Source organism: Anabas testudineus, chromosome 7 (genome assembly GCF_900324465.2).
Source record: "Anabas testudineus chromosome 7, fAnaTes1.2, whole genome shotgun sequence".
In the NCBI taxonomy this organism is placed as follows: domain Eukaryota; kingdom Metazoa; phylum Chordata; class Actinopteri; order Anabantiformes; family Anabantidae; genus Anabas; species Anabas testudineus.
In genome coordinates, this window is record NC_046616.1 from 15,771,108 (window position 1) to 15,784,587 (window position 13,480).

Consider the following 13,480-nt stretch of genomic DNA (forward strand, 5'->3'; position numbering starts at 1 on the left):
GAGTAAACGCTTTCTTTAGGTTTGGCTTGAGTAACTTTTTCTGGATGGCACTAAACAACGTAATGTTAATGGTGACAACGTTATTCAAGAAGTTGTCCGGTCACTGAATTTATGATCAGTCTTTGGACTGTTCCTGGACTGTAAATAGTTCTGTACAGCTGCCTTATGAAGAACCTATATGTTTTTATGCATGCAATAAAACGTAAAAGGATGCACCTTAACAACATCTTTCCTGTTTCAGAGACGGTGGTGGGGTTAGGATAACATAATTACTTAGGTGCTCATGTATACTCTCTTTTTAAGTGACCTTATTTTTAACATGCAATGTGTTACCTGATTATTGCGGTAACTAGATTTCACCCAGAAACCCGGTTCCTTGAGTGCATGTAAAGACACCGTCTTTTCTAATAAAGCATGACAGCTAAAAAAGGAAAAAGTCTATAAAATAACAAGGGATTTGTCTTGTTTTCTGTTTGCAGTCTCAAAGCCGTCACTTGCGGCGCCTCCAGAATCTGAAAAGGCATCATAATATGTGTGAACAACGTTAGTCGTACCACGCATTCTTAAAATATACATTAGAGGGAGCAGATGGAAGTCATAGAAGGATGGACACATTTGCAGTGTCAGTCTTGGCTTTCAGAAACTTTTTCCAGATCTCCACTGAGGTCACTAAGGTCAAAAACAGATCGGTTTGAGCTGGAGGAGAGGAGTTTGCAATAGCACTGATAGATTTCTTTTTCACCTTCAGAGAAGCTAAAGTTTGGTTAGCAAGATGCCGACTGAATGTCTTAGTCAGTGTAGTGTTGAGAAAGGTGTTCTCATCCTGCAAGAACACATGAGCAAGTAAGCAAGCTTAAAGAGTTTTACTGTGATACCGGTTTCAAACTTGTCTTGATCTGTTTTGTTTGTTTGGAAACCCAAATCACATTTTTTTAATCTTAATAATGCATACTTTCATATCAAGAGTACATGTCAAGCAGGTGACAATACATAGCCCACTAGTTAATAACTCTTCCAAATTTAGCAAAAACCAATCATTCCCTTGTTTAGAGTTTATATTATGCTGATCAAAGTGAAATTGTGATTCATCTTATTTAAAATGGACAACTGTGATATTGTTAGACAACACAACAAATCACCACTAGACAAAAATAGACATAGAGATCTGTGTGTTAGCAACATAATAATTTTGATTTCAAGTCTAACTGCGATATTTTCACTGTTTAATAGTAAAAGATTTTCTAATTTTTATTTTTTTCCCCCTCAGGACGAACAGCAATGGTCCAGCGACAGTGAGAGCACAATTATTCTGGAACTCACTCCAGCTGATGTTGAGAAAGACCCAAATGTACCTGAGCTCAGAAGGACTGACAGTGTAATTGTAAGTTTATTTGTACAACTTCACATGCTAATGAAAAGAAATGCCATTGCACCTCTCAGGTGACTCCTGTCACAGGTTTGCCTGCATAGATGCCAAGGTGAATAGAAAGTAGGAGGAAATATTTCACAAAAAACTTCCTGGTGTTGAGAAATACTATGACAATAACTGACCTGTTTCACCTGCATGTTGCATTTTGGAATTAACAGGTGAACTCTGGAAAAATGACAGCAGTAATACTGAGACGGTGTGATATGAGAGGGGTTTCCCTGCTCAAAACAATTGCTAAGGAAAGTGATGTCTAGTGTGTCATTTAGTGGTTAAAGTGCAGAGGTTTTAGTGCTTCAAGTTCACAAAGGCTTTTAGGGCTCATGTAGTTAGAAATGTTATAACAGTAGGTTGAATTGAATTAGCATTGTTTGTAGAATTTAATTATGACTTAATTTAAGGAATAGCTGTTACATAACCACTTAGGTGAACGGCTGTATATTCTGCACATTATCACGATAAGGCCAGAAATGGTAGAATTTTTATGTTCTTTCGCCTAGTTTAGTTTTACCTGTGCTGTTTTTCCAAGTCTCTTCTGTGTAGTGGGACAAAGCTGTGGAATTTTTAGTATGAAAGGATTGTGTGGATAGTAATTACTATACACCTTTACAACAATGAACTAATAATTCAGCCATGGCAAAATAGATGACTTGGATGCCTTGAATGTATTATACTAGTGTACCTTACAAACATAAAAAGTGGTCTGCAAAGATAATTCATACATGTAAAACTATGTTCAGTTTACATAAAAATAATCAACACTTTTTTACTACCATAGTTTATCTTTAAAAATAAGGCTTTTCATATTTTTAACATTAGTATGAAAACAAAAAGGTAACTAAAGGTCTACAGTTTACTAGTAACAGTGTTTAAACATATCTTAGAGAATAGAAAGTTTTTCCAGATGTTTGAAACCAACCTATGTGACATGGCCACTCAGTTAATGAATGTGCCATTAAAGCTCAATTCAATTCAATTCAGTTTTATTTGTATAGCGCCAATTTACAACAGAAGTTATATCAAGGCACTTTACAGTGTAAGGTTTAAGACCTTACAGAAAATATTTATACAAAAAATTTTAGAGAAAACCCAACAATCCCATTTGAGCTAGCTTTAGGCAACAGTGGAGAGGAAAAACTCCCTTTAGAGGAAGAAACGTCCAGCAGAACCAGACAAGCTGTATTGTGAATCAGTTGGCAATGACAGCATATCCAGACAGAGCCACGCAGGGATGTTTGTTGAATGTGATACAACAAAGGAAAGTTATTACTTAATGTAACTAGTTTAAAGGAAGTTGTAACAAGTAAAAAAGACATGACTGCTAGACTGTGTTGACTCTGTTCCACCATTGCATTAGACTCATCTTTTACCTGCATATTGTACTTACATTCTTCATAGCATTGTTTGTCAAATGTTTTGCAATGGAAAATAATACATAGTAACTATGACCATTAGGTCAGTACTTCAAATCCCAACTGTGGCAATTGCTACTACAGCATGTATTATTGCAAGCTACTATTATTACTACTTCCAACTATATTACAGCAGCAACTCCTACTGTTGCAGCTGCACATATTATTACTGCATAGCCGTTACAATTACTACTATACTGCCACCACCCCTACTGCTCCTATGACTGGTGTATCTGCCAATATCTATAGTCTTTAAATGCGATGTATGTGATTTAGCAAAATACTTGATGATGATTTGATTATTTGTTTATTTGTTTTTTTTTAAGCTTACCAGAGAAATGCTTGGTTACACATCAGAACACTCTCTCTCATGTTCTGAGAGCAGCAGGGATGAATATGTTCCTCGATCTACAGAAGAAACAAAAACTGACAGTTCTGCAGAAAGTGACAGTTTGGCAGAAAGCATCAAACGGCAAAAAAGTAAGAAGCGAAAGTTACAGGAAACAACTTCAGCCAACTTTCAGGAAGTAGGTGTCCAGCCACTGAAGAAAATGTGCAGGACACCTTATTATTCCCTGACTGCAAATTACACCAAAAAATCCTCTTCACCTGATGAAGATGGCACCAGAGAATCCTCTTCACCTGACAGTTCTGATTTGACTGAGGCAAAATGGAATGCTCCACAACTTCTTCCCTTCGCTGAAGATGTAAAGAAGATGCACCAGTATCTCGACATAAAACGGGTGGAATGCCAAACAAAACTCAAAGATGAGCTGAGGAGGAAGCACTGGGTAGAACTAGCAAAAATCACACTCTGTGACGTGATACTCTTCAACCGAAGAAGAGAAGGAGAGGTTTCCAAAATGTCTCTCAATGCTTTTACATTGAGAGACACGTCCTCGACTCATCCAGATGTAGAACTTGCTTTATCTGACCTTGAGAAGAAGCTTTGTAAGCACTTCCAGCGAATAGAGATAAGAGGCAAACATGGAAGAAAGGTCCCCATTCTCCTCACACCTGATATACTGACATCAATGGAATTACTTGTCAAGACTCGCCGCAGCTGTGATGTGTTGGATGAGAATCCCTTCATGTTTGGGAGACCACAAACACTCAGTCACTTCAGAGGATCAGATGTCATACGGCAGATTGCTCAAAGCTGTGGGGCAGAGCATCCAGAAGCCTTGTCCTCCACCAAGTTGAGGAAGCACATGGCCACTATGTCTAAGGTCCTCAACTTAAAGGACAACGAAATGGATGACCTTGTGGACATCCTTGGCAGAGTGCATATCAGAGTGCGTCGCCAGTATTACAGGCTGCCTGAAGGGACATTACAACTGGCAAAAATAAGTAAAGTTCTTATGGCTCTGGAACGAGGACAGCTGTCTGAATTCAAAGGAAAGAATCTTGATGAGATCCACATTGATCCACGAGGTAAAACAGGCCTGTGCAAATTTATGTATTTAAAATCAAAGTAATAGTAATTCAAATTAAAGCAATATCATAGCCAGCAGATGGGTAGTAATGCAGTACATTACAAATAATGCATCAGCAGATGTACAGACCCTATATACAAGCACAACTAATATATATATGTATGTATGTATGTATTTCTGGAAGTAGATTCATGGCACCCTTGTTAGGTTTGAGTGTTTCATTTCTCATGAAAGTTTGAGGAAATTTAGTAGGAGACCACAAATGGGAGACCCTTTAATAGGCCTTTGCAGGTTATGTATGATGTAGAACTGACCTGGAGGATACATTTGAAGTCTCCTACTAACTTACCTGATATTGAAGAAGCTACTTGGATGAGTAGTGAAACATTTCAACCTAACAAAAAAGAAGTCAAATTGCTATGACTTGCAGATGACATCATCTGGATGATCCCTTCACAAATATGTATACATGTTTTAACTGCATAAACTAGGCTTCTCTCTCTATTCCCTTTTATGCAATATTGATTTCCTAATCTTGTTCATATGCTGTCTTAATATTTGTTTCTATGTGGTTGCTGTGTTTCCCAGAGAATATAGCTGTGGACAGTGATGCATCTGACACAGAAGATGAGGATGCCACAAGTGTCACAGATGCTGCATCATCAGCTTCACTTTCATCTACACTTTCATCAGGTATAACTTGTGAATTGCTAGGCACTTGCTGTGTTGGATTACAACATTTTATTTAGTACTTTTACTTCAGTAAATCATGTGATTAATTATTCCACCACTGGTGTTAAGTTCTTAATTTACATTCATAAAGTTTTAAAGAGCCTTGTCTACGCACCTAAGCCTATGGACTGCTTTCACTGTTGAATACTCATTTACTAAAAGCGATATATAATTTTTATTATTATTTTTTTTAATTTACAGACAGATCGACTACTGGATCTACTTCTAAACAAAACAAACATCTATATCCAGCCACAGGTAGTATTCTTTCTAGTATTTGGAAAGAAAAGCAATGATTATGGGCATTTTAGATTACGTTTGTCACTTGTAAAGAGTGCATACTGTCCAGTGCAATTGTTAGTTTTTGTGATTACGATACTTTTTACTTTGCTTCTGTCATTTTTATTTACAGTTTCTTTACCTGATATTGTTTAAACCACAGGAAATACAGAAGAAAAGTTTATTCTGTGAGCACCAACAGTTATTTTGACTGCATGTATTGAAAGTCTGTTTATGTGTCTGTAATAGGAAGGTCAGATGAAGAGATGCCACCAGTCTGTGAGGTCTCTGGCAGGTCGCACACCACAAAGGGTAAGCTGTTCAAGGTTTCCACTTATGTTTCTGGTATTATTGACACTTTGGCTCTAGATGTCTGAAAACACCATTTGTGATCAATTAACTAGTTGACATTTTATCTTGTGCTCTACCATAGATACCTGTAGGTAACTTGTTTACTTTTTAAAACAGCTGAGATCAGCTGACACCAACTTTAATTCCCTGATGACAGCAAACGTGCTATTTTTGATCTGTGTGGTGTTGGTTTGAGTTGGTGGACAGATGGGCAACAGTGCTATATGTAGCCAAATATAGCCATATTAGAACATAATATGTACTGTAATACCTCTGAACAATGTTGAATGAGTGAGTGAGAGATCTTCTCTAGTAAAACCATGAGCCCACCTGTCATTTTCATAATGTCAGAGTTCAAATGTTCATATCATGTTAATAAGTCAAAACCAATTTTGTTCTAAATTGTTCTAAATCTGGAACGTAGGTGTTTAAAGTGTCCAATCAATGTAAAAGAAGCTCTGCCAAAGTCAGACTATTAATGTGTAAATTCCACCACCATTATGTATTCTTTTGCACAAGTATACTTATTGCATGTACTACTTCACCCCACCCCCTGCTGCCACCACCTTGAAATTCTTCCATTTTTGTGATAATGTGTGTTGTGTAAACTGTTATTGTTGTCACCTTTATCAATTGAGTCTCATTGTGGATAATGCAACTGCACAACAACATTTTATGCTATTATTTTTTAAACACAGTTTCTTTCTACTTTATGCAGGGTTATCACAAAACAAAAGAAGAAAGTGGACTGAAGATGAAGTCCAGGCTGTGGAGATGACTCTGATGAACTACATCAGCTCTGGCAAGGTTCCTGGGAAAGCAGAATGTCTGAAGTGCATAGAGACATCCCCAGTAGCATTAAAGGGGAGAACTTGGGAGGGAGTTAAATTTTATGCAAAAAATCGCATTGACGCTTTAAAGCGAGAATCTATGAAAAGAAGGTAAGCATTTACATTTCTCCACTATTGCTGAGAGATGGATTAAACATGGTTTGGTAGTATAACTTTTAATTACTGTAAAAACCGAGTTGTGTAGAGTGTGGAAGGGTGGGTAGAATAAGCAACAGGGGTGTGCAATATTGACAAATGACATTTGGGTACTCATAAGTCGATAATAATAATGTGAAACCTTTTGCATCAGAGTTTGCCAACATGAATCATACAATTTAGGAAGGATTTGTGGACAGTAATATTTTCTAATAGGCTGGCACCTAAAGTACAAAATTAGTTTGAAACAATTTGTCTCAGTAAGTTTAACTTTAATCTCAGAATTCTGTGAACAAAGTCTTTGTTGTACTATTCAAATAATAGTTTTATGGTGGCCCTAATTCTCTTCTGTAGTATTTATTTATTTATTTATTTATTTTGTAGGGCTTTTTTTTTTTGCAGCATGATTCTGCTGTGTGTGTTATGCTGGTGCCTTTTCTGGTTTTGGCCTGCCATGGACAACTTTTCATTTTTTGTGCAGCGGTTTGCATTTTTCATGTGACTGAGCATCAATGCAGTGATCTGCATCTAGCAATTAAGAACTTATAGTTGACTGCAACTGGTAGTGTCTGTATTTTGTCTCCTGGCACTGTTTTGGTTTGATATTTTTCTAGTTCACTGCATACACTTTCAGTTGTGTATGTACAGTGGTCTATCCCGCTAGGCTTTGTAATTCAGTGAATATATGTTTTTGATGTTTGCAAACTGAGAGATAATGCAACAATAATGTCAGCTTACTCATTGTCAAAAGAACAAATTATTACAGACAATAAATATTGCACACCCCTATTATACAGTACAGTATTGTTCATAGTGGTTCAAATTGGTCCCACATTTTAGACTTGTTCCAGAAGTCTGTATGCAACCCACTTTGATGCCTATTTTTTTATTTTTACTAATTATTTTCCTTTTTCATAATTTTAACCTTTTGAATTTGTTGAAAAACAAAGACTTGGTGATTAGACTTGGACATTTATGTCAACAGCAACAAATTTTATACTGTTTAAATTATTATTAACAGTACTTGACATTTGTACTTGAAGTACTAAGGACTTTTACCATATGTATGTGTGCATACATAAGAACTATAGGCACTACATTCATTTGGACCAAATAAAATCAAAGATTTTAAATGTATGTGCACTGTGGTACATATGCTTTAGCTTTTTTTAGCCCAACTATGTTTGCTAGTGACAGCCATGGTCAGAGGTTATATTCATAGATTGTATGTCTGTCCCATTCTCTCAAACACGATACTTCAGCAGTGTTTTGAGGGAATTTCCTCAAATATAGCACAGGTATCCACTTGAATGAGCAGATGTAGTCTGACATACATGCATAGAATCTGCAATTAATTTGTTGTTTACATTATATTAGTCATATACATGAGTCATATTATTGGATGCAATCATCAGTTGTAACAAAGTAGTTTGTTGAAAGCATTATTTATATAAATAAATAAGTTAATTAATTAATAAATATTACACAGTAAAATATTAATTGTTGTGGTACCAGTTCTGGTACTGTGATGTTTTATTCTCCAGTGTCCAGTGCACATATTATTTGACAAATACAAGGGGTAATGGTAGATTAGAAAATTAAATGTATATATATAAAAAAAAAAAACATATATGAAGCAAAAGCCATTGTATTAAATTCAACCAACCTTTTAAAGAAAGTTTTTTGATTATGAACCTACTGATTACAAACTTACCCTCTATTAAACTGGGTTTTAAATTTGCATAAATAAATCCTCTACGGGTAAATGCATAACAGTGTCACCTGGTGGTGGTTTGTTATACAAAACAATAGCAGTGTCCCCACCAGGATGGAAAAACCTGACAAAAGGGAACCCTGTAAATTTCATAGATTTTGGTACCAAAGTAGATTTTTTGTATCTAAAAAAATTGTAAATTATGAAAATGGCTTCATAATGCCTTTATTACATTCAGAAACATGGTGTCCCCATGCGTAACCTGCTAGTCTGGAAGAAAAAAATAGTCCCCACCGGGCTGGAAAAACAAGTATGTGTGTGTGTGTGTGTGTCTGTGTGTGTGTGTGTGTGTGCGTGTGTGTGTGTGTGGACTCCTTGCACAACCTTTGCATCTTCTGGCCTTTCTTCTTGTTATCTTTCCCCCCCTTTCCCTCCCCTCAGGGAAAGGTTACAGGTATCCTCCTGGCTTACATCACACAGGAGCAGAACAAACTTTACAAACTTCAAAGCTCTGAGTTCTATTTCAGCTGGCTGACAGGAGTAGTACTAGCGCCACCACAGCCACTACCACTTGGGCCAAGTTGCTGCTTCTAGTCATTCATGCTACTTTCGACTCTCCAAACTAAACCTGTGTGTGATTTTCATTTTCTCTATATCCATCGCAGCTTCTAATTCACTGGCACATTTCCATTCTCTTCTCTCTCTCTCTCCCTCTCTCTGTTTACCTCTCAACTTCTGCAGAGCATTAACTTTTATCTGTATTTCCCACATCAGCTCCACACACTTTCTGCAGGCCCGCTCCCTCCTCTTTCCATTCATCTCTCTTCTTTTATCCCTTCATCCTGGTCTCTTTGTGTGGATTCTGGGATGGTCTGGAGCAGATTATCAACTAACTCTCACAACGGCCATTTATTCACATCATTGTTTGCGAGCCCCTCTGTGCTCTTTGTGCATTTGTGTGTGTGTGTGTGTGTGTGTGTGTATACATTTTGTGCCATTGACTGGTTATTATTTTTGTCACGCTACATTGCTCAGACATTTTTCCTCTAATATGACACAGAGGTATACGAGAGCTGACATACATGCACAAGCAAAGTAGGGTAGTTGTGTGATGGTCTTGGCTTTCAGGACACTCAATAAATTATTGAGTGCACAACCCCTTCACATCCCGTTCTCTCACCAGGCCACAGTGTGAGTGCACCTCATCGATTTCCAGACCACATGTGACAATACACAATGAACTGTAGTTCATTCTCATCACTAGGAGCTAGAGCGTGCATGTGTGAATGGCAGAGTGTACACACTGCGAGTGCAGTCGGTTCACTCTTGGAAGTTGAAACCTCTGCACATGGCTGCCTTCTCCTTGTGCCCAAATGTGAAGAGTTATAACATGAGAGTATGTGGAGCTAGTTTCTTTATGGTCAGCAGACAGAGTGTGGTGGATCCCTGCCGGACAGCGTTGCAGGCTATCACTGAAGGTATTTGTGTTCTGAACTGGGAAGTAGCATGCCACATTTTGCTTGTGCACATTATAGCTTTGATTTAGTTTAGAGAAAAAACTAATAGAGAGATATTAGTAAAAACTATTTATCTGATTGCTTAAATCACTGTAGAGTTCATTAGTAGACCATCTGGCTTATGGCTCTTAGTTCCAAATGATTGGCTTAATTTGCACTTAAATTCAAAAGATTATATATTGTGATATTGAAATCCATGCAGATATATACTGTATATATATATATAAATATATAATTTTTAATGGTAACCTGCTAAATGACTCATTTCCTGCTACTGAATCAGCGTGTGCCTTTATCAGAGCTCTAATGTTTTGTACCCAAACATCCGCTAATCCACTCAGACAGAACAACTTGCCACTCAGGGGAGTAACTGTAAACAAACACTGAATATTTAAATAGCCAATCTTGTCTGAGTTGGGTGCTTCTGTTCATTTTCCAGTTGAATACAGAGGAGGATGTTCAGCATGACAAACTGTGAAGACACTTGAGGTCACAGCATGTTATTTTCACGTCACATCTAACATCTTGAATTGTGAATTTGCAAGTCAAAGTGTGAATATTTGATCTGCTGGTGGGTTCGATCTAATGAAGGAAGCTGACCTCTTGGATTTGACCTTTGTAAATATGATTGTTGTTCAACCAATCAGACAGGATAGAATTTAGTTTGACCCTTATAATGATATGAAATACTTCAACTCGGACTTGACCACTTGGGGGCAACAGAAACAAATTGTCAACAAAAAACTAACCTTTTTGTTTTTTAGTTTGATGTATACTGTACTTTTATTGCAGATAGTAGCTCATTTACATATTCAGCAGTGGCAGAACAAGAGTTTTATTCATATAGTTTCATAACCAACCTGCATATGTAGGACCAAAATTCACTTTCTTATCACAGTGTTGAATCTCTACCAATATGGAGAAATCCATTTTGTAGCTGTTATTTGGTCCACTGTGTTCACCAGCTAGTGGCTAAATGTGCCTGTCTTTCATTTAGTGCCAAGCAGGTAGCATACAGTTGATTATTTATAGATATTTGTTGCAGCCAAATCCAATGCTACGTGAGCAATGACCCGGGCTACACATCTAAACTGAAACTTCTCTATGATGGAAAATAAAACTATCAATTGAGTTTTTCATTTGCTTGTAGTCATCATTATATTGTGCAATGCTACATTTTTCATTTTTTTAGCAAGTACGTTACTAAAAATCAGGATACGCACAGCACATTACTGGAATACTGCATGAACCAGAACACTTTAACCGCATAGCTACTGCGCATGTTAAAGCACTCATGTCATCTTGTTTGTTAAAACCTGATCAGATTATTCACATTTGTCCGTCTCCAACTTCCTCTTCTTAATTTCCTTATGTAATTAATATTAATGTTCTAGTCTGAAGCATACTTTTCCATCCATTCTCTCTTTTGTGGTTCGTCATGTTGCTTATTTCTCTCTCTTCCTATATTTAGGCGTAAAGAGGGCACGGGCATGTCAGACCCTTGCATCCCATCTCGTCTTCTGTGTCAGTCTTCCTCTTCCTCCTCTTGTGTGAAACCTGTAGTGAGTTTCTTTGAGCAGGAGTGGATATGACAGCCAGTGGCCTCGAGTGGAGGAGTTAGATGGACTGTGTCTCTGTGTGTGCTTTTCTGTGTGTGTGTGTGTGTTTTATCTAAAGTGATCTGTAATTGTATGTTCTCTGACACAGTGATGGAGAATCAATAGTCCTGTCTCTGGTCCAGAATGGAGAGTTAGGGAATAAAAGTCATCCTGTCCTCAATGCCGGACCTTTCGTGTTGTTGTTTTTTCACTGTACTGCCTAAAAATAAGAAGCCAAGGTCGAGTTGGCATTTCTCACTGTGGTGCTCTCAGGGTTCACAGGGACTTCTACACTGACTAACCCATCACAAAAGAAATGCCAACTCCACCTGTGTTTTGGGCTGCACGGTGCATGGCGAGCCATAACTGTCTTGCAGTTTGAGAATCCAACCTCCATCTACATGGCTGTACATACAGACTCTCCGCAGCTTTATTCACATCTACTGGCTTAAAAACAAGAGCAGACAGGGATTATACAGATGTGTGGATATGCGAGTCCTCATGCTGGCATCCTGAGTCACTTTCACGTATGCATGAGCATGTCGGCATTTGCTACACACACACACACACACACACACGCACAACCAAACACACAGATTTAGTTGGCATTTCCCTCATCTGTGTCCTGATGAGAGTTGGTGTGTTGTTATCTTCAATCAGCCTGCACTGTGGATGTCCATTGTTTACTCCTATTTCCCTATCTTCGCGTTCCCATGACACTGATAGTTTGTGAAAGGTAAATCTCAGCCCCAGCCTTTGCGACAATGTCTCATGTCAGCGTGGATAATAGACTGCAATGCATCATGGGAAAAACCCCTGGGGTCCTGGGTTTTATATTTATTTTTAAAGCTGCAACTAGATAATTCTTTTTTCTCCCCTTGCTCTTTTAAAATTGAGTAATTTCATGGCTCATTCCAGGGGTTAAGACCAGGTCTGAAGGAGTTGAAGAGTTGTAAATAGCCCCTCACTTTACCCCCAACATACTATATATAAGACCATGAATGTGTTGGGGGTAAAGTGAGGTGTGGATCATTGGATCGTTGCTAGATGTACTAGACGTAGAGTGAGAATGTGCAGCATTGACCTGCTTACTGCTATATTTAGTACTTCGGGTTTAATGTACATCACACAGGCATGAAATCACTGCATGATGAAGTTGTAGACTGCAGATGATTGACAAACGGGGATAACTGTGATATTTTCCTTTCCTCTCTCATAATAAACTTGGACTGCAAGTAGAAATTTCATCTTTCAGTTGAACAAGAGGTGCTCAGTGGGGAGGGCTCTGATGCCAATATCACGCTGTTGAAATACACCATGGCATCCTCTCCGTGATGCCTGAAATAAGGTGGATTAACCAGACCACTTGCCTCATCCTCCCTGTGAGGGGATGAAGCAAACACGCACATGTGCCCCTGAAGCCGACGCCAAGGTTATGCAAAAGTCAAACTTGTAGAAAAAAGCCGACACAGCAGAAATTGTCCACACTGACTAATTTAAATGCTCTCTTTTGGACTCAAATGAGTAATGTCCAGCGATGCCATGTTAATCTGCCGTGGGATTTGGCTTGGAACGACCTTCCATGGTGCCGTACCCAACAGCCTAATTACCTTTTCAAAAAAGGGAATACCTTTGAGATTTAGCAGTTGCTCTGCACAGCAGATACGCTGCTCAGTCAAGAGGAGGTGATATGAGGTTACACTTCACTGGGCTGAGTTGTATTGACCTACCTACTGTCTGCACAAATGCATACATACACCGACACACACACACACAAACACCTGTCTTGACACTTTGCCCTTGATTTTGGCACCGTTACCTGCAGCAGCTCTGCTTCATTCTTTGCATGTGCCGCTGAAGTTTCAGACTCCTGAGCTTTTAAAAATGCACTCCGCCACTGTAAATTTTATTTCTTTCTTCAGTCACTCACTGTAACTCAGAAGACACTTATCATGCTTTTTGCTTTTCATGCTGCCTCCCTCTAACCACCCTCCATCATCCCTTGTCGTCTCTCCCCTAGCTCGACTTG

The 13,480-nt window shown here is 38.3% G+C and overlaps 1 protein-coding gene and 1 long non-coding RNA gene across 2 annotated transcripts in view; both read left to right on the plus strand.

Moving 5' to 3' along the window:
• samd10b (sterile alpha motif domain containing 10b) overlaps positions 1-13,480 on the plus strand; it is a 56,463-nt gene that overhangs the window by 19,831 nt on the left and 23,152 nt on the right. The gene's annotated exons all lie outside the window — the stretch shown is intronic.
• LOC113167957 lies at positions 5,205-6,516 on the plus strand. Its single transcript, XR_003299325.1, has 3 exons — positions 5,205-5,264; positions 5,535-5,597; positions 6,355-6,516. It is a non-coding gene; the product is annotated as an uncharacterized LOC113167957 (long non-coding RNA).